Here is a 24,556-nt window from a genome sequence, read left to right as displayed (position 1 = left end):
ATATATATATATATATATATATATATATATATATATATATATATATATATATATATATATATATATATATATATATATATATATATATATATATATATATATATATATATATATATATATATATATATATATATATATATATATATATATATATATATATATATATATATATATATATATATATATATATATATATATATATATATATATATATATATATATATATATATATATAAAGGAGCTCATAGAAATGCCAAAATGTGGAAAATAAAGGCTACATTTCAGAGACCAAACTGTCTCTCTCCTCAGGCAAATAATGAATGAGAAAAAGTTAAAGAAAAGCGGTATTTGTACCAGAAGATCCATGGTCAGTCGTTAAGTCACTCCAGTTGGCAATTTCTCTTTAATCTTCTTAATTGCTGATTGGAAGAAGATTTTATTTATAATATCTGAATTTCAGGTCCCTCTTGAGAGATTCATTGCATTTCTTTGTTTAATCAAGGCTGTTTCCACCATCTGGCTTTTGAACCGACAATTGGTGCTATAAATTATACCAGGCATATTCCAGTTTATTCTGTTGTTATGATTATTTATGTGGTTGAAAATAGCTGAGCTCTGTTGTCCGTACCTAACTGAACGTTTATCCTGTATTAATCTTTTGGCGTAATGATTTGCCTGTGAAGCAGACGGACGAATTCAGGACTTGTGGCTTTTTCTGCAAAGATTGCGAAAGGTAAACAATCCTTCGTCGCACCCCGCTAGTGTACAGTCATGCCACACGCTTGTTTAGTGACGGATCTGGAGATGTTTATGGGAAATGAGCTTAGCTGAGAGAATTCTACTGACAAAGTCAAGTCGTGGGAAAAGGCAAGCATCTTCTGGTCAAAGACCTATGGTATGCGAAGCTCCCATAGGTACAGTAAGAGTATCACATGCTCTGTCCTCGTGATAGGAAAACACATATGTGGGATGATGATACCACATATCGCTTTTATGATGTCGGGAAATATTTAATTAATTTTAACATGTATAATTTTTTATCATGTTCCAGTGACTTTAGTATCATCTTTAGTATAAAGGGTTCGTGAGAGCAACTCCATATTTTTCTTATAGTCAGGTGGCATATGTAATTCACTTTAAAAGGTGTGCCATCTCTACTCTTTCAGTGTTTCCTTTCAGTCTTAGTGCAAGACTTTTATATATATATATATATATATATATATATATATATATATATATATATATATATATATATATATATATATATATATATATATATATATATATATATATGTACTGTTCGAAAAAATGACACACTTGTTCTTATGTTTTACTTTTCAATCGCCGTCAGACCTGACTCCGCTGCTGAAATCAGGATGGCAGGGCACCAGTCTCCTCAGAAAAATGTCCTTAGCTGGAAACGAGTCATTTCACATATGGCATCAGTCAGAGATACAGATTCTCTGTGTTTACAGATTCTACCGAATGAAGTTCTCATCGTGAAGTAAATATGTATGTTTTGCGACTTAAAAAAAAAAAAAAAGTTTCTTCGGTAAGCTCATTATACAGAAAATACCGGAAAATTTTCACAAAGGTTATGAAACTGGGAAATTATTTAGAAACTTATTTAGAAAATCCTTATATTGCACGTTTACAGAATATATCCTTCACTTTTTTCTGTTAAATGATTTATGAATTTTTTTTTTTTTTTTTTTTTTTTTTACGAAGCTCAGTTTCTTGAAGGAATACTTCATTTAATAACTTTATCGAAACCCTAAGATATTTTTGGAAGCTTTTCAAGGGGTAATCTGCTTCATCGCAGATTTTTGTGCAAGACCTTTGGGAGGAACTCACGGAATATTATTTCCTAGAGATCTTGATAGTTCGCTCTTGTCAGCGAACCTCATGAAAACGTACAAATCGCTGGAAAGCGGGTATTTCGCATTAAACTGAAGTATTATAACCAGTTACTACTAAAGCCGGGCGCACATTGAGACGCAGGCGACACAGGCAACGCAGCACAGAGCAGGGCAGAAAACTGCATTTCACTATTTTAAATGTAAGCGCGCACATTGTCAGGCAGGACAGCACAGCACAGGGGCAGACCTGCTTCGGCCTGCGTCACGCAGTGTTTGAAACGCAGTTTTCTGTGCACATGCGGCACGGGAAGTAACTCGCTCAGTGATCCACCATATTATTATATGATGTGAAAGTCATATGTCTGGTGATTTTGTTAATTTTTGATAAATCTCTCGGAAAGACCTGTGTGCTTCTTATCAACACTGTTTTCCCTGTCATTTTTCCTTTTTACAATTATCCTTTATAATGACATTATGGAGGGAGTATTACGGGTCAAAAGAAAAGGGAATTGTTCATCAGATGATTTTTTCCTCCGTTCCTGTACTGCTGAAAGACAGATGTGAAGGAAAATCAAACTTATCTTAAAAACACAGCCAGTTTTTCTCTACTCCCGATTGGTTTTTTGGGCGTTGCAACCTTCAGATGATATGTCACTTTGTATCATGTTATGCACCTTATCAAATTGTTCTCTGCTTAATCTGAAATAATTCTTGAATTTTTCATCACTCAACTCAGGTGTTAAACCAAATGCGCCATGGGTATTCCTCTTGGCCACGTACTACGCACTCCTCCACAGTGATCTCTTTCCCCTACAAATGTCATATAATAACAAAGTATTCTCGAATTCATTTTCCGAGTCAGATTCTGAGCTGAGGTTTCTCAGGTAACCATGAGCGGCAGCCATGATCACAGGACCTGCATAGGACGACAGACTGCTTCCCATTGTGCGCACCACGCCTATGCTGACCTGCCCTGCCCTGTCCCGAGTCTGCCCTGCTCTGCACTGCCCTGCGTCTCAATGTGCGCCCGGCCTAAGAATGGCAGACTCTGGCGTTTATGATACTCAGTATTCGCATAATCGGTTTTCATATATATATATATATATATATATATATATATATATATATATATATATATATATATATATATATATATATATATATATATATGTGTGTGTGTGTGTGTATATTGAGATCTTTTATCATATCATCAAAATTAATGGTGTCTTACAAAAAGAAATTTATAGAAATAATGGGTATTTCGCATTAAACTGAAGTATTATAACCAGTTACTACTAATACTAGGCTCTTCAGGCCTGTTACAAATTTTTTGTCTTTTGTCCATCCCGATACAGATGGTCACCCGGTGCCAGCAGCAGTACTTAACAGACCTAATGTTATTCATTTCGCCGACTGAAAGATCATTCATGTAGCAGTTGTCTTACTGCCTGACATTCATAAGTGGATATCCTTCCAAATACTGACAAAACCAAACATTTTTTTAAAATTTATTTTGATGGATGACATACGGTGTAGGGAACATGTCGCAAAGATCAGAAACAGTCTATAACCAATTTCCAAACTAAAATCAACATTATGTAAGAGAAAAGTAGAGAATCGTAATGATGAAAAAAATTTGCGTATCCTTTCCTTGTTTATAAATCCAGAATTTGTTAACAATAATCCTTGTTCTGTTTGACTGGGAATACCTCATAAATAGAAGCACTATTCAAAAAGTATTTTGCAGCGAAATTAGCAAATAAAAAAAATTGCGAAATCTGGAAGGTTTGAAAACTCTCTCTCTCTCTCTCTCTCTCTCTCTCTCTCTCTCTCTCTCTCTCTCTCTCTCTCTCTCTCTCTCTCTCTCTCGCATACATACATACGCACAAACTCATTTTTTATTCTTTTGAATTCGTATTTTAATTCTCAACTACTCTATAAAAAACAGGATTTCTAGGAAAGGATCTCAATATACAGGCTCATGAAATATTCCCTTTCTGATTAGCCCCGCCGAAAAGACAAACATCTCAAAAGTAATGCTAAGCTTTTAATGCTCTCGTCCATAAAAGCACTTCTCCAGAATTTATGAAAGTGAATGACTAACAAATCCGTCCAGCTTTTTTGGGATTGTCAAATATCTTTCGAAAGCTTAAATTTCCAAGAAGCAGGAATTTGTAAACTTTAACTATCCTGAGAAAATTTAGATACTTTTTGAGAGGTGTTTTACGATAACTCAGAGTACAATAATTAACATCCTATTTAATTTAGCTTCAATACATGAAATTTGTATAACTATATTTTATAACATAGTAGTCCCTTTAGTTATATTTAGTGTTCTCTTTGATATTATCAGTAGACAGAATTACCTTGCTGAGAGAGAGAGAGAGAGAGAGAGAGAGAGAGAGAGAGAGAGAGAGAGAGAGAGAGAGAGAGAGAGAGAGAGAGAGAGATTCCTGATGCCAGTATACATTTACCAAAATTTTCAATCCAAGGTGTAATTTCTTCCTGCGGTTGTTTAACTATTTGAATAATTTTGTATTTTGTAATTCTTGCTAACTGTGTTAAAAAAAAGTTAATTATAAGTTTAATCTCTTCCATATTAAGGTCATATTTAGGCATTTTTGCAGTTACCTCGTACTTGCAACATATGAAGTAAATTTTGTTAATCTGAATTTTCTTCTCTGAGATCTTTAGATATCTAAGTGATGAATTCAGTAGCAGAGGACTGTGTTATACACAGAAACGATAAATATATGGATGCACAGTGCCCTTTATATTTTTTATGGAGAAAACGATCCACAGGAATGTATACATATTCAAATTTAAAAAGTGAATCTGTACAGAGAGCTTGGGGTATCTGTATAATTAACTTTTTTAAGAATTACATATTTGTACAGTTACAAAACATTAAAGCGAGAATAAAGTTGGTTTTGCCCAGAAATAAAATGTAAGAAACGTATAGAAAAAACAACAGGATGGATAAATATAAAAACTGTCGGCACCAATACTTCATGTTCATATGCAAACAATATTAGATGGCAAAGTAAAAGACAGAAATCTAAGAGCTAGAAAATAATATAACAATTATAACGGCATTACTTCAAAGTCATCCTAAAAATATCAAATGAATTATAACAGGTTGGCAGAAAAAATATATGAAAAACGTCCGGTAAAATGAAGAGAATCAATTAATAAAACAGAAGTAATAAAAGAAACTAGGAAAATAATTCATACTAATTTACTGAAACTGAATGATAATCGAATTACGTAAAACAGAATACCAGACTGGAGGAGGGAAAGAATTTAAAAAAACCAACAAGAACTAGTTTCGAAGTAATGTGAGGAATGAGAGAGAGAGAGAAAAAAAAACTACGGAATGCGAAGTGAAATATCAGGTGGGAACAATACTGTAAAAATATGCAGAAGCTGAAATAAAACTACAGAAGAGGAGGGATGCTGGTCTGTGTTCAGCAGAAAAACAGTAAGATAAAAATGAACAAAAAAGAATACTTCCGCCCCAGTAAAAAAGAATACAAAAATAAGTCTATACATCTCCTACAATACAAAGGGAATTTGATGGCATTTTTTCTCTTCTAGAAAGAATGAAATTTCATTTAGAAGGCTTTCAAGGCAGTGAAAGAAAAAAGACAACTGCAATCTCAGCATTGAAAGAAATCGAAGAAGGGATTAAAAAATGTTCACGTGTTGTACGCAGCGATGGCACAACTACAGAATAAGAATAATTTTTTTTTTCTTTCACTGCCTGTTTGAGTGTGTATAGTGTTTCATGTCTAGAGAGAGTCTGTTTGACTGAGATCTCTGCCAACAAAGTTTTCTCTATTTTGTTCGTAAACCTCTGTGCTCCATCCAAAGAATATTTCCAATTATATATGTTTCGTTATTTCATGTTTAAAGCACACTACTTCCTCTCTATATATATATATATATATATATATATATATATATATATATATATATATATATATATATATATATATATATATATATATATATATATATATATATATATATATATATATATATATATATATATATATATATATATATATATATATATATAATCATGAAGCTACAAATGTCATTTAATATCAAATTCACGCTACCTCGAGAGTATCTCCGATGGAGAATTATCACCGAAGGGGAATTTATATAAGTGATAAATGAACAGGTACCACTGGGACGCGAACCCTTGACATGGACCCATTCAACGACTCCAGTGGACGTTACCACCGCGCCATCAAGAGAGGTATAAATCATTACCGAGTCTGCTGTACTGTTTTTTCCCGTCGTGAGCGGGGAAATTGTACTTAGCCTCGGCAATGACCCACCTCTGCCATGATAGTTCGTTGGTACGTTTGGAACACGTAGCTCTTATTATGAAATTTTTTATCACACCGTGATTTATATACAATCATGAAGCTACAAATGTCGTTTAATATCAAATTCACGCTACCTCGAGAGTATCTCCGATGGAGAATTATCACCGAAGGGGAATTTATGTAAGTGATAAATGAACAGGTACCACTGGGACGCAAACCCTTGACATGGACCCATTCAACGACTCCAGTGGACGTTACCACCGCGCCATCAAGAGAGGTTTTTTCCCGTCGTGAGCGGGGAAATTGTACTTAGCCTCGGCAATGACCCACCTCTGCCATGATAGTTCGTTGGTACGTTTGGAACACGTAGCTCTTATTATGAAATTTTTTATCACACCGTGATTTATATACAATCATGAAGCTACAAATGTCGTTTAATATCAAATTCACGCTACCTCGAGAGTATCTCCGATGGAGAATTATCACCGAAGGGGAATTTATATAAGTGATAAATGAACAGGTACCACTGGGACGCGAACCCTTGACATGGACCCATTCAACGACTCCAGTGGACGTTACCACCGCGCCATCAAGAGAGGTATAAATCATTACCGAGTCTGCTGTACTGTTTTTCCCGTCGTGAGCGGGGAAATTGTACTTAGCCTCGGCAATGACCCACCTCTGCCATGATAGTTCGTTGGTACGTTTGGAACACGTAGCTTTTATTATGAAATATTTTATCACACCGTGATTTATATACCATCATGAAGCTACAAATGTCGTTTTAATATCAAATTCACGCTACTCGAGTATCTCCCGATGGAGAATTATCGAAGGGGAATTTATATAAGTGATAAATGAACAGGTACCACTGGGATGCGAACCCTTGACATGGACCCATTCAACGACTCAGTGGACGTTACCACCATGCCATCAAGAGGTATAAATCATTACCGAGTCTGCTGTACTGTTTTTTCCGTCGAGTGGGGAAAATTGTAATTTAGCCTCGGCAATGACCCACCTCTGCCATGATAGTTCGTTGGTACGTTTGGAACACGTAGCTCTTATTATGACATTTTTATCACCGTGATTTATATACAATCATGAAGCTACAAATGTCGTTTAATATCAAATTCACGCTACCGCCGAGTATCTCCGATGGAGAATTATCACCGAAAGAATTTATATAAGTGATAAATGAACAGGTACCACTGGGGCGCGAACCCTTGACATGGATCCATTCGCGACTCCAGTGGGCGTTACCACCCGCGCCATCAAGAGAGGTATAAATCATTGCCGAGTCTGCTGTACTTTTTTCCGTCGTGAGCGGGGGAATTGCTTTGCCTCGGCAATGACCCACACCTCTGCCATGATAGTTCGTTGTGCGTTTGGAACACGTAGCTCTTATTATGAAATTTTTTATCACACCGTGATTTATATACAATCATGAAGCTACAAATGTCGAACTATCATGGCAGAGGTGGGTCATTGCCGAGGCTAAGTATAATTTCCCGCTCACGACGGGAAAAAACAGTACAGCAGACGCGGTAATGATTTATACCTCTCGATGGCGCGGTGGTAACGTCCACTGGAGTCGTTGAATGGGTCCATGTCGGGTTCGCGTCCCAGTGGTACCTGTTCATTTATCACTTATATAAATTCCTTCGGTGATAATTCTCCATCGGAGATACTCTCAAGGTAGCGTGAATTTGATATTAAACGACATTTGTAGCTTCATGATTGTATATAAATCACGGTGTGATAAAAATTTCATAATAAGAGCTACGTGTTCCAAAACGTACCAACGAACTATCATGGCAGAGGTGGGTCATTGCCGAGGTTATACAATTTCCGCCACGACGGGAAAAAACAGTACAGCAGACTCGTAATGATTTATACCTCTCTTTGATGGCCGGTGGTAACGTCCACTGGAGTCGCTTGAATTGGTCCATGTCAAGGGTTCAAGCGTCCCAGTGGTACCTGTTCATTTATCACTTATATAAATTCCTTCGGTGATAATTTCATCGGAGATACTCGAGGTAGCGAATTTGATATTAAAATTACATTTGTAGCTTCATGAATATATATATATATATATATATATATATATATATATATATATATATATATATATATATATATATATATATATATATATATATATATATATATATATATATATATATATATATATATATATATATATATATATATATATATATATATATATATATATGAAATTTTTTATCACATCGTGATTTAGATACAATCATGAAGCTAGAACAAATGTCGTTTAATATCAAATTCACGCTACCTCGTATCTCCGAGAAATTATCATGAAGGAGTTTATATAAGTGATAAATGAACAGGTACCACTGGGATGCTGACTTGACATGGGCCCAATCACGACTCCCAGTGCATACCACTGCGCCATCAAGAGAGGTCTTGATGGCGGCGGTGGTAACGCCCACTGAGTCGCTGAATGGGTCCATGTCAGGGTTCGCATCCCAGTGGTACCTGTTCATTTATCACTTATATAAATTTCCTTCGGTGATAATTCTCCATCGGAGAGATACTCGAGGTAGCGTGAATTTGATATTAAACGACATTTGTAGTTTCATGATTGTATATATATATATATATATATATATATATATATATATATATATATATATATATATATATATATATATATATATATATATATATATATATATATATATATATATATATATATATATATATATATATATATATATATATACATATACATATACATATACATATACATATACATATACATATACATATACATATACATATACATATATATATATATATATATATATATATATATATATATATATATATATATATATATATATATATATATATATATATATATATTATATATATTATATATATATATATATATATATATATATATATATATATATATATATATATATATATATATATATATATATATATATATATATATATATATATATATATATATATATATATATATATATATATATATATATATATATATATATATATATATATTATATATATATATATATATATATATATATATATATATATATATATCAGTAGGTTAGGTGAAGGATCATTCCATTATTCCTTTCAAGGTACTTTATTGTTGCTGCGACATTTCAGGACTAAAGTCCCATTTTCAAGCTATAAAAATAAAAGTTAAAAGTTAAAATAAAAACTCGGACTAAAAATTAAGTACAAAAAAAAAAACTTTATACATATATACAAATAATATAAAAAAAGTACAAAGGATAGGGAGGAGTAACTACCATAAGGTGCTGAAGGCACAGACCGAGTGACTATTCGGGCCGGGTTCAGCTTAAACTCACGAGAGACAGAGGTGTTGAGGAAACTGGGTGTTTAACTGTGGAACTAGTTGTTTAATAAAGAGTGTTTCCAAGATTGCTAAATATTGTTCGTTAGAGTTTGGCCTATAATTTTAAAATCTTTGTAGTTTATGTCATATTTGCATTTCTTTGCATGTTCTCGTATACATGAAAATTCAGGATTAGTCAATTTGACGCCTGTTCGATAGCTAACGCCTTAATGAGAGTCCAATCTCACTTTGAGTAACCTCCGTGTGGAGCCGACGTACTTCCCAAGATTACATCTAGGGCAATTAAATAAATATACGACTCTGAGGTCATTAGTGGATCGAGTTTCTCCTTATGTTTAAACAGAGATCTAATACTCATTGGGTTGCAGGGTATTAGCTTTAATTCAATGGCAGGTAAAAATTTCTCGACTAACAACTTCAATTCACGATAGAAATTTAGGTCATGAATAAATGGGACACTTGCATATAATCGTAATTTTGGTACTGTAGGTATTTTAATTTTAGGATGGAAGATATTGTTTAAAAATTTGCTGAGGTGTTTATAAAAAAGTTTGGATGGAAAGCAGTTGTCAGTGAAATATTGGTGGAGATAAGTTATTTCACTGTGAAAAAGATTCCAATTAGACGTTATGTTAAAAGCCCTATGAAAGAGGGTAGACATGGAGTTTATTTTAAAATTATAAAAGCAGTTACTATAAAAATTTGAGCCCAGGCCGGTAAAAGTTTCTCTCTAAAGACCGTGGTGTTAAAATGATCTTTATATCTAAAAACTGTTACATCTAAAATTGGCAGCTTATTTTCATTTTCATATTCAATAGTAAAATTAATATTAGGATGTACTTTATTGGCATAATCAAGAAATTTGTCAGCTTGATCTTTATCTCTGAACAGCAAAAAAGTATCATCCACGTACCTACTATAAAATAAGGGATGGTAGGCCAAAGGACAATCGTCCAGTATGCGCTCCTCCAGGGAGCACATATAAAATGTTTGTAAGGTGGGACCCAAGGGGATCATCGCCATACCATCAACCTGAATGTAGGCTTTACCGTTAAAAACAAAGGCTGTGTCCTGCAAGCGAGCTCAACAATTTTCTAAAATAGTAGGTTAAAATTATTAAAAGTGGCATCTGGGTCAGTAAAAATACGGCTAATAATAATGTCAATGGTTTCTTCTAAAGTACATTAGTAAAGAGACTTATCCATGCTAAAAATAAATAAATATTAATTTTACTATTGAATATGAAAATGAAAATTTTTTTGTTTTTCTAAAAAATGTTCATTTTAACACCACGGTTTTTAGAAAAAAAACTTTAGGAGGCCTGGGAATTTTTTAGCAATTTTATAATTAAACTAAACCCAAGAGGTGAGGATGGGCCGTATACCTTCTAATTGAATCTTTTACAGTAGAAATAACTTATCTCCACCAATATTTCACTGACAACTGCTTTCCATCCAAACTTTATAAACACTCAGCAAGTTTTTAAACAATATCTTCCATATAATCTTTAAATATTTCAAAAAATTTATTATATCAAGTGTCCCATTTATTCATGACCTAAATTTTCTATCGTGATTTTGAAGTTGTTAGTCGAGAAATATTTACCTGCCATTGAATTAAATTCATACCCTGCAACCCAATGAGTATTACAGCACTCTGTTTAAACATAAGGAGAATTGTTAGGATCTTTTGACCTCAGAGTCTTTAGAATATTTATTTAATTGAAAAGATGTAATCTTGGAAGTAGTTGTCGGCTCCACACGGAATGTTACTCAAAGTGAGATTGACTCATCGAGGCGTTAGCTATCGAACAGGCGTCAAATTGACTAATCCTGAATTTTCATGTATACGAGAACATGCAAAGAAATGCAAATATGACATAAACTACAAAGATTTTAAAATTATAGGCCAAACTCCTAACGAACAATATTTAGTTTATCTTGAGAACACTCTTTATTAAACAACTAATTCCACAGTTAAACACCCAGTTTCCTCAACACCTCTGTATACTCTTGAGTTTAAGTCGCTTTCTGAATGTTCGGAATAGTCATGCAATATTTTTAATGGTAGTTATCCTCCCTATCCTTTGTACTTTTTTATATTATTTGTAGTATATGTATAAAGTTTTTTTTTTTTTTACTTAATTTTAGTCCGAGTTTTTATTTTAACTTTTAACTTTTATTTTTATAGCTTGGAAAATGGGACTTTAGTCCTGAAACGTCGCAGCAACAATAAAGTATAAAAGGAATAATGGAATGATCCTTATAAACATATATATTTAAATGATAGATATAAATATACTGTATATATATATATACACATATGGGCCTGAACTTTGCTCCTCCCCGTACCAGACCTTCCATATATGCCCTATCGATATAATCTATATCCTTCCGAGTGAGATGTGGCTACGTCAGGCTTCATGTAAAAGGACGATAAACTCAACTCCTTACCACATGCAGAAAACTATATAAAATAGGGACAATATATATGAACTGAACACGAATTTCTGAAAAGTTTTTGATTGAATGATATTGTCCCTTGTGTTTATTCAAGGTTTTCAAGTCGTCAATATACCAGGGTTCTTTTTACCATGATGCGTTTATCGAAAATTGTTGGATATGGAGATTAACCATAAGAATAGAAATATTGTCAAACTAACCTGAATTATCCCAGAATATTACGATAATTTATCCATTTTTGATTGTATTGTTTTCTAAATTTTGTTTTCAAAATTCCATTGACATGTGTTTGGTGACGTTTAGTTGAAAGAAAATTAAGAAATTTAGGTGTATTTATTCCATATTTTTGAACAATAATAAAACTGTGTTTTTATGTCAAATTACAAATTATCTAAGAGGGGAAGAGTTTCTGCTTTCTTTAGATTGATTTTTGCCTACCGTGCTTTAAACCGTCATATAACCAGTTTTATGGATCTATGGAATCATTATTTTCAAGATTTTAATTTTTTTGCCTCGTTATCAAGATGTACACTGGTTAAAATGCGATCCCCTCCCAACCCTAGCTCAAAAATACTTTAACAACTTAACTACTCAAGTTGACACCATTCTTTTCTAGGAATGACTTGAATATTGTTAAAGAACTTGGGGAAACGAAAAGACCTAACAATAACACAACCTCACTGTAATACAAATAAATATGAATATATACAAAAGATGGAAAATATCCAGGGGACGAATCTAAACTCAAAATGACAGGTGCATACTTTACTCATTATATTTTAAGATAAGACCGAATTAACCGTTTTTTGAAATATCTAAAGATTATATATCATTAGTGAAACTACTTTACACTTCATTATATAATACAGGTGCCTCACATGGATGATGTATGGGCTACCTAAAATTATATAAAGAAATATACCAATGAGGCCCATCCTCACCTCTTATGCTATTCTAATTATAAAATTGAAACAGCATACCCCTCATCCTAGCCTTTTTACGAAAAACCTATAGTCTGTAGAATTCAGAACATTTTAAAGTGTTTTAAACCAGGATTCAGATTTATTTATGGTTGCATGGATGTGAGTCTTTTACTAATGTACCGGGTAGAAGAAACCATTGACATTATTATTAGCCGTATTTTTACTGACCCAGATGCTACTTTTTAATAATTTTAACCTCACGGATTTTTAAAATTGCTCGAGCTCCACTGTGCAGGACACAGCCTTTTGTTTTAACGGTAAAGCCCGCATTCAGGTTGATGGTATGGCGATGGGATCCCTTGGGTCCCACTGCAAAGATTTTTATGTGCTCCTGAGGAGTGCATACTGACGATTGTATTTTGGCCTACCATCGCATTTTACAGTAGGAATGTGGATGATACTTTTGCTGAGCAGAGATAAAGATCAAGCTGACAAATTTCTTGATTATGGAAAAAAGTACATCCTAATATTAATTTTACAATTGAATATGAAAATGAAAATAAGCTGCCATTTTTAGATGTAACAGTTTTAAACATAATGATCAGCTTTAACACCACGGTTTTTAGAAAGACTTTTTTACTGGCCTGGGCTCAAATTTTTATAGTAACTGCTTTTATAATTTTAAACTAAATCCATGTCTACGCTCTTTTCATAGGGCTTTAACATAACGTCTAATTGAATCTTTTCACAATGAAATAACTTATCTCCACCAATATTTCACTGACAACTGCTTTCCATCCAAACTTTTTATAAACACCTCACAAATTTTTAAACAATATCTTCCATCCTAAAATTAAAATACCTACAGTACCAAAATTACGATTATATGCAAGTGTCCCATTTATTCATGACCTAAATTTCTATCGTGAAGAAAGTTGTTAGTCGAGAAATTTTTACCTGCCATTGAATTCAAAGCCCCTACCTGCAACCCAATGAGTATTAGATCTCTGTTTAAACATAAGGAGAAACTTGATCCACTAATGACCTCAGTCTGGGAGTTTTATATTTATTTAATTGCCCTAGATGTAATCTTGGGAAGTAAGTTGCTCCACACGGAGGTTACAAAGTGAGATTGGACTCCATCGAGGCGTTAGCTATCGAACAGGCGTCAAATTGACTAATCCTGAATTTTCATGTATACGAGAACATGCAAAGAAATGCAAATATGACATAAACTACAAAGATTTTTAAAATTATAGGCCAAACTCCTAACGAACAATATTTAGCAATCTTGGAAACACTCTTTATTAAACAACTAGTTCCACAGTTAAACACCCAGTCTTCCTCAACACCTCTGTATCTCTCGTGAGTTTAAGTCGAAGCTGAACCCGGCCCGAATAGTCACTCGGTCTGTGCCTTCAGCACCTTATGGTACTTACTCCTCCCTATCCTTTGTACTTTACTTTTATATTATTTGTATATATGTATAAAGTTTTTTTTTTTTTTTTTACTTAATTTTAGTCCGAGTTTTTATTTTAACTTTTAACTTCTATTTTTATAGCTTGAAAATGGGACTTTAGTCCTGAAACGTGGCAGCATCAATAAAGTACCTTGAAAAGGAATAATGGAATGATCCTTCACCCTAACCTGCTGATATATATATATATATATATATCAATATATATATATATATATATATATATATATATATATATATATATATATATATATATATATATATATATAATATATGTATATATATATATAAACTTTATTTTTATAAAATCCAAGATACTATACATGTTTATATAGTATATAAGGAAGACCCATTTACCCTCTTAACAGTAGGATGGCCGAGGTTTATTTTCGACACCTACAGATTTTCAAATAAGCGTCATACAATAATGACTATTTGACTTGACGCTGAGGCTTGCAGACAATTAATGTCTTTAATAATTAGATATTTCATTGGTCATGCAGGTTCTGCAATTATCATACAAAATCTAATATTTGACTTTTTACGAAAGAATGGCTATTTTCGTTCAAGTTCAGTTCACATATATTCAATATTTGAAGCATCATATATATATTATATATATATATATATATATATAAATATATATATATAATATATATATATATATATTTATATCCTGATTTAAGTTTTGTTTGCACGCAAGAGATGAAACAGATTATTGTTTAGCCATTTAGACAAAAGATCAGATTTCACTTAGAATGGCTATTTCCAAAACTTTTACAGACTAAGTTAAATGACTTTTGGAGAAAATGAAAAGTAGAATTTTTTCATGAATGAAAACAATTACTTGATGATAAAATCACGAGGTCAGAAAGGATCAAATGTGACAAATTTACTGACGAACAGACTAAATATTTATGAAAACAGGTGCCCTTTCATGTTTTTGTGCCAAATAAATATATAAGTTTGGAATGAAATTTTGGGTTCTTGCAGATATAGTAGAACACAATTACATATATAAAACAAATGTATTATTTACCTAGGGCTACAGACAAAGATTTAAGTTTATATAAATGGTTTCCTACGTTAGAAAGAATTTAGGTTATGAGTTCCCTTGGCTGTTGGTGTGCTCAGCATTACTGAAGTATGGAAGAAAATTGGCTATAATGTGACAACAGACAGCCTTTTAACATCGAAGTTGCAAGAAATTTCAGCATTAACAACTTCAATTGTAACTTTTACAAACAGCATGCATAGAAATTGTTCAAAAGGCATCTGTCAAAAGAAATGACTTCACAAAGAAAAGGGTAGAAAATATGAATCCAAATTTTTTTATTAAGATGAAAAAGTGGATGCACGTTTGTGAATGACAAATGCAAAAGGATGGTAAATTGTATGCCTCTTGTCAACCAAGTATAGTGCTCCAACTGCTTCTGAAGTCAATTAGGGAAAGTGTCATAGATTTATGATGACTCCTGGCAAAAACGCGTACAGTACACAAAAATACACAAGGCGGGGCCTCTTGGAGTGTTTTGTAATATTCTAGACGTGGAATAAACGCTTGGATTATTTACAAGTTTGCCTCAGAGGAGAAATAACTAGGAAAGCATTCATTTTACAGCTCATTGAGAGTCTTAGGGAAACTTATGTTCGTAAGCGTAGTTTGCTGAGGTGCCAGCCACTAGCTCTTCAGTGCCTTAAAAACGTCGCAAGTGCCGTGGGAAAAAGTGTTCAGATGTTACAATCACAGTTTGCCAAGCATGTACAAAACCTACGAAATAAATAAGCAAAAGATGAAAAAAAAAATATTGTTTGTGAACTTGTAAAAGATTGTGGAATTGGAAGTAATGTTGTTGCTAACTAGTACAGGACTGTAGAGAGAAGTTGGTTATAAACTGATCCTTAAGGATGTTCAAATGAGTGTATCAGTAATTTTCTACACTAAAAGGATATTCAAATGAATGTATCAGTAATTTTCTACATTAAAAGGATGTTCAAATGAATGTATCAGTAATTTTCTACATTAAAGTTCATAATGCTAATAAACACTGACATTGTATTAACCAAATCTGTTGTCAATAATTCAAAATATAAAGTGAAATGATAAGGTGTCGCAAACGGCACCTCGGCCATTCTGTATACGTCAAAGATCCCGGCCGTCCTAGTGTTAAATCGTGTTCAAGCAAAACCAACAAAACGTAGTTTTGTGGTCATGTTCAAGAATACCCAGGATTAGGGTACAAAACCGAACAGCGGAGAACTGATACGTTTCTTCCAAACGCTTTCGTCTAGACGTTTTCTCTTAGCTGCGTGTAATCTTTATATATCATAATAAAGACGTCAATCTGGTCTACTGCAAAATTTGAAATATATATAAAAAAAGTATAACATGCGTCGAAGCTTCATCGGCGCAATCGAGTTTTCTGTACAGTCGCTACAGCGTATAATCAAGGTCACCGAAAACAGATCTATCTTTCGGCGATCTCGGTATAATGCTGTATGAGCCGCGGCCCGTGAATCTTTAATCAAGGCTCGGTGGTGGCATGTCCTATAACGTTGCCAGATGCATGATCATGGCTAACTTTGACGTTAGATAAAATAAAAACTACTGAGGCTAGAGGGCTGCAATTTAGTATGTTTGACGATTGGGGGTGGATGATTAAACCAATTTGTAGCCCTAGCCTCAGTGGTTTTTAAGATCTGATGGCGGACAGGAAAAAGTGCGGACAGAAAAAGTGTGGACAGAAGAAGCGCTGACAGCCAAAGTGTGGACAGAAAAAGTGCGGACAGCTAAAAGTGTGGACAGAAAAAGTGCGGACAGAAAAGATCCGGGACAGCTAAAGTGTGGACTTTTTGTTGTTAGTGCGGGCAGAAAAGTCGGGCAGAAAAATGCGGGCAGAAAAAGTGCTGACAGAAAAACGGGCGGACAGAAAAAAGTGCGGACAGAAAAAATTGCGGACAGAAAAAATTGAGGACAGACAGACAAAGCCGGCACAAAGTTTTTTTTTCCAGAAAACTAAAAACGAAAGACTAAATTTTGGGAAATCCCAAAACCCACAACTGAATATCTTTAATGGTCAAAATATAATTGAAAACGATAAAGCCAGACTTGGACCAATTCACATAAACCCCAAAAACAGGCGATAAAGAATGCCTGGTATATTTAAAATCTTTAAAACTGTATGACAATGCTACCACCTATTTCTAAGAATGTGTAAACGACAGAATCGATAAGCATGTTTTAAGGTCAGAAGAACGTCATTTTACGAAATAGTTTTTGTTGACTTCGTTTGTTTGTTTTTATTTTTATTTTTATAATTTTCTGTAAAAGAAAATTCTGTTTGCACTTTTGGGATCTGCACTTTTTCTGTTCCGAACTTTTTCTGTCTGCACTTTTTCTGTCCGAACTTTTTTCTGTCTGCAATTTTTCTGTCAGCATTTTTTTCTGTCTGCACTTTTTCTGTCAGCACTTTTTTCTTCTACTTTTTGTCTGCACTTTTTCTGTCTGCACTTTTCTGTCAGCACGTTTTTCTGTCAGCACTTTTTCTGTCTGCACTTTTTTGTCTGCAATTTTTTCTGTCCGCAATTTTTGTCTCCTCACTTTTTTCTGTCTGCAGTTTTTTCTGTTTGCAATTTTCTGGGGCAATTTTTTCTGTCCACACTTCCTTTGGCATTTTCTCTGTCCTCACTTTTTCTCTCCGCCTCAGAAGGAAAGGGATAATGAGGCTTAGAGGGCTGCAAATTGGCATGTTGATCATCCGCCTCCAATCATCACATACCAAACGGCAGTCCTCTAGCCTCAGTAGTTTTTATTTTATCTAAGGGTAAAGGAGCCATGATCGTGCTTCTGGCAACGATATAGGTTCTCATGCCATCACCGGGCCGTGGCTGAAAGTTTTCTTGGGCCGCGGCTTACAGCATTATACCGAGATTTTGGAAGATAGATCTATTTTCGGTGTTCTTGATTATACGCTGTAGCGGCTGTAAGTGTGAGGTGTTCGACTGCGCCGAAGAAACTTCAGCGCATTTTTTACTAGTTTTTTTTTAATCAAGTCTGACAGAGCAAAGAACGAAATAAAATCTATGAATGTAAGAAATTCACAGGAATAAAAAATAAAACAAGGAAAAAAAATATAAGTTTAGTCATCTATTTTCTCTATTTGCCTCTTAATGTATTTGTCTATCTATCTATCTATCTATCTATCTATCTATCTATTTTTTTAGCCCACGATTGGTTTCTATTTATCTATCTATCTGTCTGTCTACCTACCTATCTATCTGTTTACCTATCATATTTATCTATCAATCTATCTATGTATCTATTTGTCTATACACTTGTCTATTTACCAATGGAAATTCTATCTATCTGTCTATTTGCCTATCTAACAATTTAACTTATCAATCAGTTATTTATTAATAATCTATCTATCTATCTGTGGAAGGAATATCAATTTGTCTATCTATTTATCTATCTGTCTGCCTATCTACCCAAGGTCTATCGATCTATTTGCGGGAAAATCTATTTACCTATTTGTCTATCAATCGATTTTATGCCTATTTCCTATTTTTTTTATCTATCCATCTATTTATTTGTAAATCTATTTCCTGTTTTTAAATCTATCTATCTATTTGTTGTCTATCCATCTATTCGTTTTTCTATCCAGTATCTATTTACTGAACTCATTTCTCCCAAAATCTCATAACTTCCCCGGTTTCCGTCTATGGAAAGGAGAAGAACGAGAGAGGAGGAAAATCACACTGCAGGTCTTTAGGAAAAACAGGAGGAGGAATAGGAGGAGGAGGAGGAGGGAGGAGGAGGAGGAGGAGGAGGAGGAGGACAAGGAGGGAGGAGGGAGAAAGGTGAAATACTAAGGAAATATTCGGGTTCACTTGAATCTTAGTGTTGATGAAAGTCCTATTCAAACATTTTTCTTCAAACTTCATGGATTTGATATAATTCTTGTCATGATGTTACATTAATTAAATTTCATCGAAATTTCGAATCTACTATTATCAGTCCTTATAATTGTATATATAAATTATATTAATATACATACATTGGGGAATGTGTTATATAATGTATCATAATGATATTAAATATACAATATATATACTTAATTATGTTATTTGAATGATTCAGATGATATAAGGGTTTATCAATGAGCGTTTATGTCTGAAACACAGAGGCACAAATTGTGTGTGTGAGAGATGAGAGAAGAGAGAGAGAAGACGAGAGCGGAAACAGATTAAGAGAGACATCAACTCAATAGTTTATTTTACATTCTCAAAAATCTAACTTTTCCTCAACAAACCTTAAAGAAAAACTGTCAAAATGCACTTGAACAATGAAACAGAAGAAGACATGATAATCCTTCAAAATTCTATTTAGCTGAAACAGTAAGCCAATTCAAGAGAAGAACTTAACAGAACAAAAAAAAAAAAAAAGAAGAAAAAAAAATACAAAACAAGATAATCATGACATGATGATGTCAACATGATGATGCGCGAATCCATCTCAAATTATTATTACGAAACGGTTTTCAATTGTTATTATTATATATTATTGAACGATCGCGATCAGTCCGATATGATTCCTCAATTTCAGTTTATCATACAAGTGCCAATAACATTTAGATGTATCACGTATTTATGTATGAAATAAGCCCTTTCTCTCTCTCTCGTAAGTCTGATTAGTGAAATCATTCTCAATTTCATCAGAAATGCACATTAGATTTTTATGATCGTCCTGGTTTCAGTTCTGCATATAAAAAATTACCTGGAAATATACTGTATATATGTATTATGTATGTATGTATATATGTATACACATATACACACACACTATATATTTATATATTTATATATATACAGTATAGAGTTGTCATCTACCATAAATATTACTCTTTAAAGACCCTCTTACTTCTCGGATATATGAAGAATTATATATATATTTCTGGTATATATATATATATATATATATATATATATATATATATATATATATATATAAATAAAATTTTATATTACTCATGGTTACATAGCTCTTGTAAATCAAGATTTACATCACGACACTACTCAAAAAAATGAGAGCTGTTAATATAGATTCCAGTGGTTCATAAAACTAAAATTTATTAATTCTCATTAAAGAAATAGACGAAGAAAAATATCCATAAGAAAATTTACGCAGCTCCATCAGAAAAACTGTTCATTGGCTGGTGTTTGTTTTTCTGTTAGTAACATCCGATGATAAATTTAGCAGAGGCCTCAAGGGTGAAACAAAATATAAAAGTACCAAGAGCTTTCGTGTTATTTCAATACATTTCGAGGTATTTATGTTTGTGTGAAATGACCTTTCTTTTTTTAAGGTATGCCATGCCTCGATCAGAACCTCTACTCTGAACATTTTGACTTTATTTATTTTATTTCCCCGTTGAAATTGCGGTTGATTAAGTCATTCCAGGTTCCAGGCAAACACTTTGACTAGCTCACTCCTTTTAAAAGCATGCTTGCCATTCCATCGTGAGCGTTATTGTGAAAACTGATACATTCAAGACATTTTATATCCAACATAACATTTTCATGTTTATTCCGTGTTACTGTCATTCCCAGAAACTCTTGGCGATTCTTCTTCTTGCCCCTTTCTCTCCTGATTTTTCGAAAACTTGCATCCTTACCCTTCTTCCTCTTCATCCTCCTCTTTCCTCTTCCTCGAATCCTTTCTGCCATCTCTTGCTCGTGAGAAATGCCTGGAATGCTCAGAAATGACTTGATTAAGCAGGGTCCTTGAGCTGAAGACATTCCTAGAACTAAAGGAAACTCCATTTTACTGTAGAAGTATTTAAGTAACTCTCAGCTTGGTGAAAAAGTAAATGAAAAACTCAGAAGCCTTAGAAGTATTTAAATAAGTCTCGGCCCGTAGAAGTGACCCTAGAGGTGGGAGGCTGTTTCAGAGTCGAACTGAGATAACTTAGTTTTCATTAAAGGTGTATGCTCCTCAGTAATTATAGGAAAGCTCTTGATGCCTTTTGGCACATTATTATCTTACTTTGATTATAGTTTTATATGCTATATGACAATTTTAGGAATCTAAAATAACGTTGAAAATTACAAACTCAATTAAATTCCTCTGTAATAGAGTAGGCATTGGCGGTATAATTTTTATTTTTTATTTCAAATTTTTTTTTTTTTTTTTTTTTTTTTTTTTTTGAGAAAGGACATAATAATTTTGAGCCTCTCGTCTTAGAGAAAAGTCCGTGATTTACTGATACAAGTCTCGGATCGCGTTTTCAGGTATACTGTTCGCTGCCGACTGACAGCCCACTAGTTCACCAGCTGTGATCGATTACTATAATTGTAGCATCTGCTGAGGTGAAGAAGAAGTTCATGCCTGAAGACTTGCTAAGAAACTGGCAGCAAGGCGTATTATAATGCAGTATATACATACATACATACATACATACATACGTACATATACATACATACATTTATACTTACATACATTCACAAATATTAAGCTACAAATGCCCTTAATATCGAAAAATTTACTTCAGGAACAACTTGCACACCAAGAAATTGCATGATATATCCGCCTCTGCCCGAAGCAGTGATCAACTATAATTCCCCTTGGGTTCAGTTATTCCAGGGCTTAGTGAATTCGATACCAAACGATATTTGTGGCTCAATATTTGAGATGTATATAATATATATGTATCAGCAATATATGTATGTATGTATGTATGTATGTATGTATATATATATAAATCTATATATATATATATATATATATATATATATATGTATGTAATATATATATGTATGTATGTATGTATGTATGTATGTATGTATATATATTGTATATATATATATATATATATACAAATTGTATATATATTATGTATTATATACAATATATATATATATATATATATATACAATATATATATATATATATATATATATATATATATATATATATATATATATATATATATTATCAAGAGTATCCTCTCATATGCCATCTTACATGCAATAAGTCAAAGGAAAAGGACCAAACAGTTAATTCATTCAATATAGTATGGGTCACTGTAGGCAAATTCGCCTCTAAAACCTCTCTCACCACTGCCTCTGGGGGGGAAAACCACCTTAGTCTCTTTCTTGTCCAAGTGCTGTCGGAAATTCCTTAATTCCCGGTGCGGACCCGATCAGAGCTAATCGTCGCTCGAGGCAGGTCAGCTGGTGGGCTGAACATGTGCGTTCCACCATCTTGAAATTGCAGCCACGCTGCCCGCATTTCCATGTGGGCAGAGTGATCACAGCGCCACCTAGGAAGAGAGAAAACGTAATTCCCGAAGCTATGAAGGACCTTGGAAAAAGACGCTCGATCTTAGAATTGTATCGGTGGCCCCAGCGGACGGAGGTCTGCTGCTTGCTCCATTAAACTGCCTATTTTCAACACGTGGCTGGCATTATCAAAAGTAACTTTCGTTGCAAACTAATTCACTCGCCCTCCCTCTCGCTGGGCCTCATAAGAAGAGAACTTCAGCTCCTAAGAAAGGTAACCAGGATTTAAGGCTCTTCGTCAGCCACGTTCCCTATTCGCCTTCAACGAATCTCGCTTTCTTTTCATAGCGCGATATATCTACAGTGAGACCTGTATTGCTTTTTATATTTTGTGCTGTTTAATTTGCAAAGCATTTACGAGAAGTGTGACGTAATCGTATGATATTCGAGTCACTGGAATCGAGTTCAGTCTAGGCATCTTCTATGTAATTCCTCGATTCCTTCATTGCAGCGCTAGCTTCGGTTTGAGTAACCATAAGTGTTTCGATTGCAGTTTAGGAGTATTAAGCTGTGGATCTGCGTATCAACTTGTGTGCGTATGGTCCCCACTACCTCGTTTTTCAACGTCCTTTGAAGTGGGCAACCCATTGTATTCCCTCCAGGAAATTTTCCACGTCATTTGCTCTTCAACTTATTACACCAGAATTACGCTATCATTCTTTTGATGTGTTTTCTTCTATAAATGTAATGAATTAAGTTAAACCCCAGAGTTCATCTAGTCACTCTCCTCTTGAAGTAGGCCTTCAGCCATATTTTGTTATTTATAATTTTAGCTGTTCTCAAGGCCAGAGTCCATATTTTTTATGGTAATTAAGGTAAGTTGCATATCATCCAATTTGTTCAGCCATGAGCCGAAACTCATGGTTAGTACTCGCATTTGTTTAAATTTCTCCATAAAAGATTTGCACATGGTAAATTCCATTCAATTTCTCCACCTGCGCCGAGAAAAGAGATCTCGTTCCTTCATTTTTCCCAGAAGAGAGGAAAATCTTCCAAAAATTATTGGTCGTCCTATTAAAATCTGAGCAAAGCTTCATTCGACCAGGTGTCAGTTGCCGAAACTTATTGCGTTGCATTTTGTTTGCTGTATTTGCTATTTGCTCTCTGAAGCGCACGTACTGAACTGTTCCCTGTCCCACGGGGATTGCTAAAGAACACAGCTACTCCTGTGCTTAATCAGGTCCTAGAATAGCATTTTTTTCCTTTCCCCTTAAGCACGTAGAGATAATAATAAGGGCAGTAAATTTGCCTGCATGGTGAACTAAGAATTTTTGTACCTGTTATATTCTACCAAATTTTATCATGTCTTTGAAATAAGTACATTTTTTCTCGTCGTATTCTATGCATTTTTCTCTTGGCTGTAGCTTTCAGCTACATTGTTCCTCTCTGTATTTAATTGTGCATATTCAGTAGCAACTGTTCCCTGCTCTGCCTAGAGCAATACAATTTCATAATATGCCTAGAGCAATGCAACTTTATAATAACTGCTGAACTACCAGCATAATCATTCATTCACGCATTTAATTGTGAATTTTTAAAGCACCGCTTCATTTGCCCAGAGCAGTTTTATAATATTTGCTGCGATGCCGCATAAGCATTCATTCAGGTACTGTGACTATTTATGTGAGCAAAAACTAAAACCATATTAAGCGGTATCCAATTCTACATAAGCTTGTTATTTTAATTCTGCTAGCTCAGACAATTCTTTGCAAATCATTATTTAAGGTTTGCGTCAAACCTTGTGCTGAAAACCCAAGT

The sequence above is a fragment of the Macrobrachium rosenbergii genome, chromosome 1 (genome assembly GCF_040412425.1).
Source record: "Macrobrachium rosenbergii isolate ZJJX-2024 chromosome 1, ASM4041242v1, whole genome shotgun sequence".
Taxonomy (NCBI): Eukaryota; Metazoa; Arthropoda; class Malacostraca; order Decapoda; family Palaemonidae; genus Macrobrachium; species Macrobrachium rosenbergii.
This window is presented reverse-complemented; position numbering follows the sequence as displayed.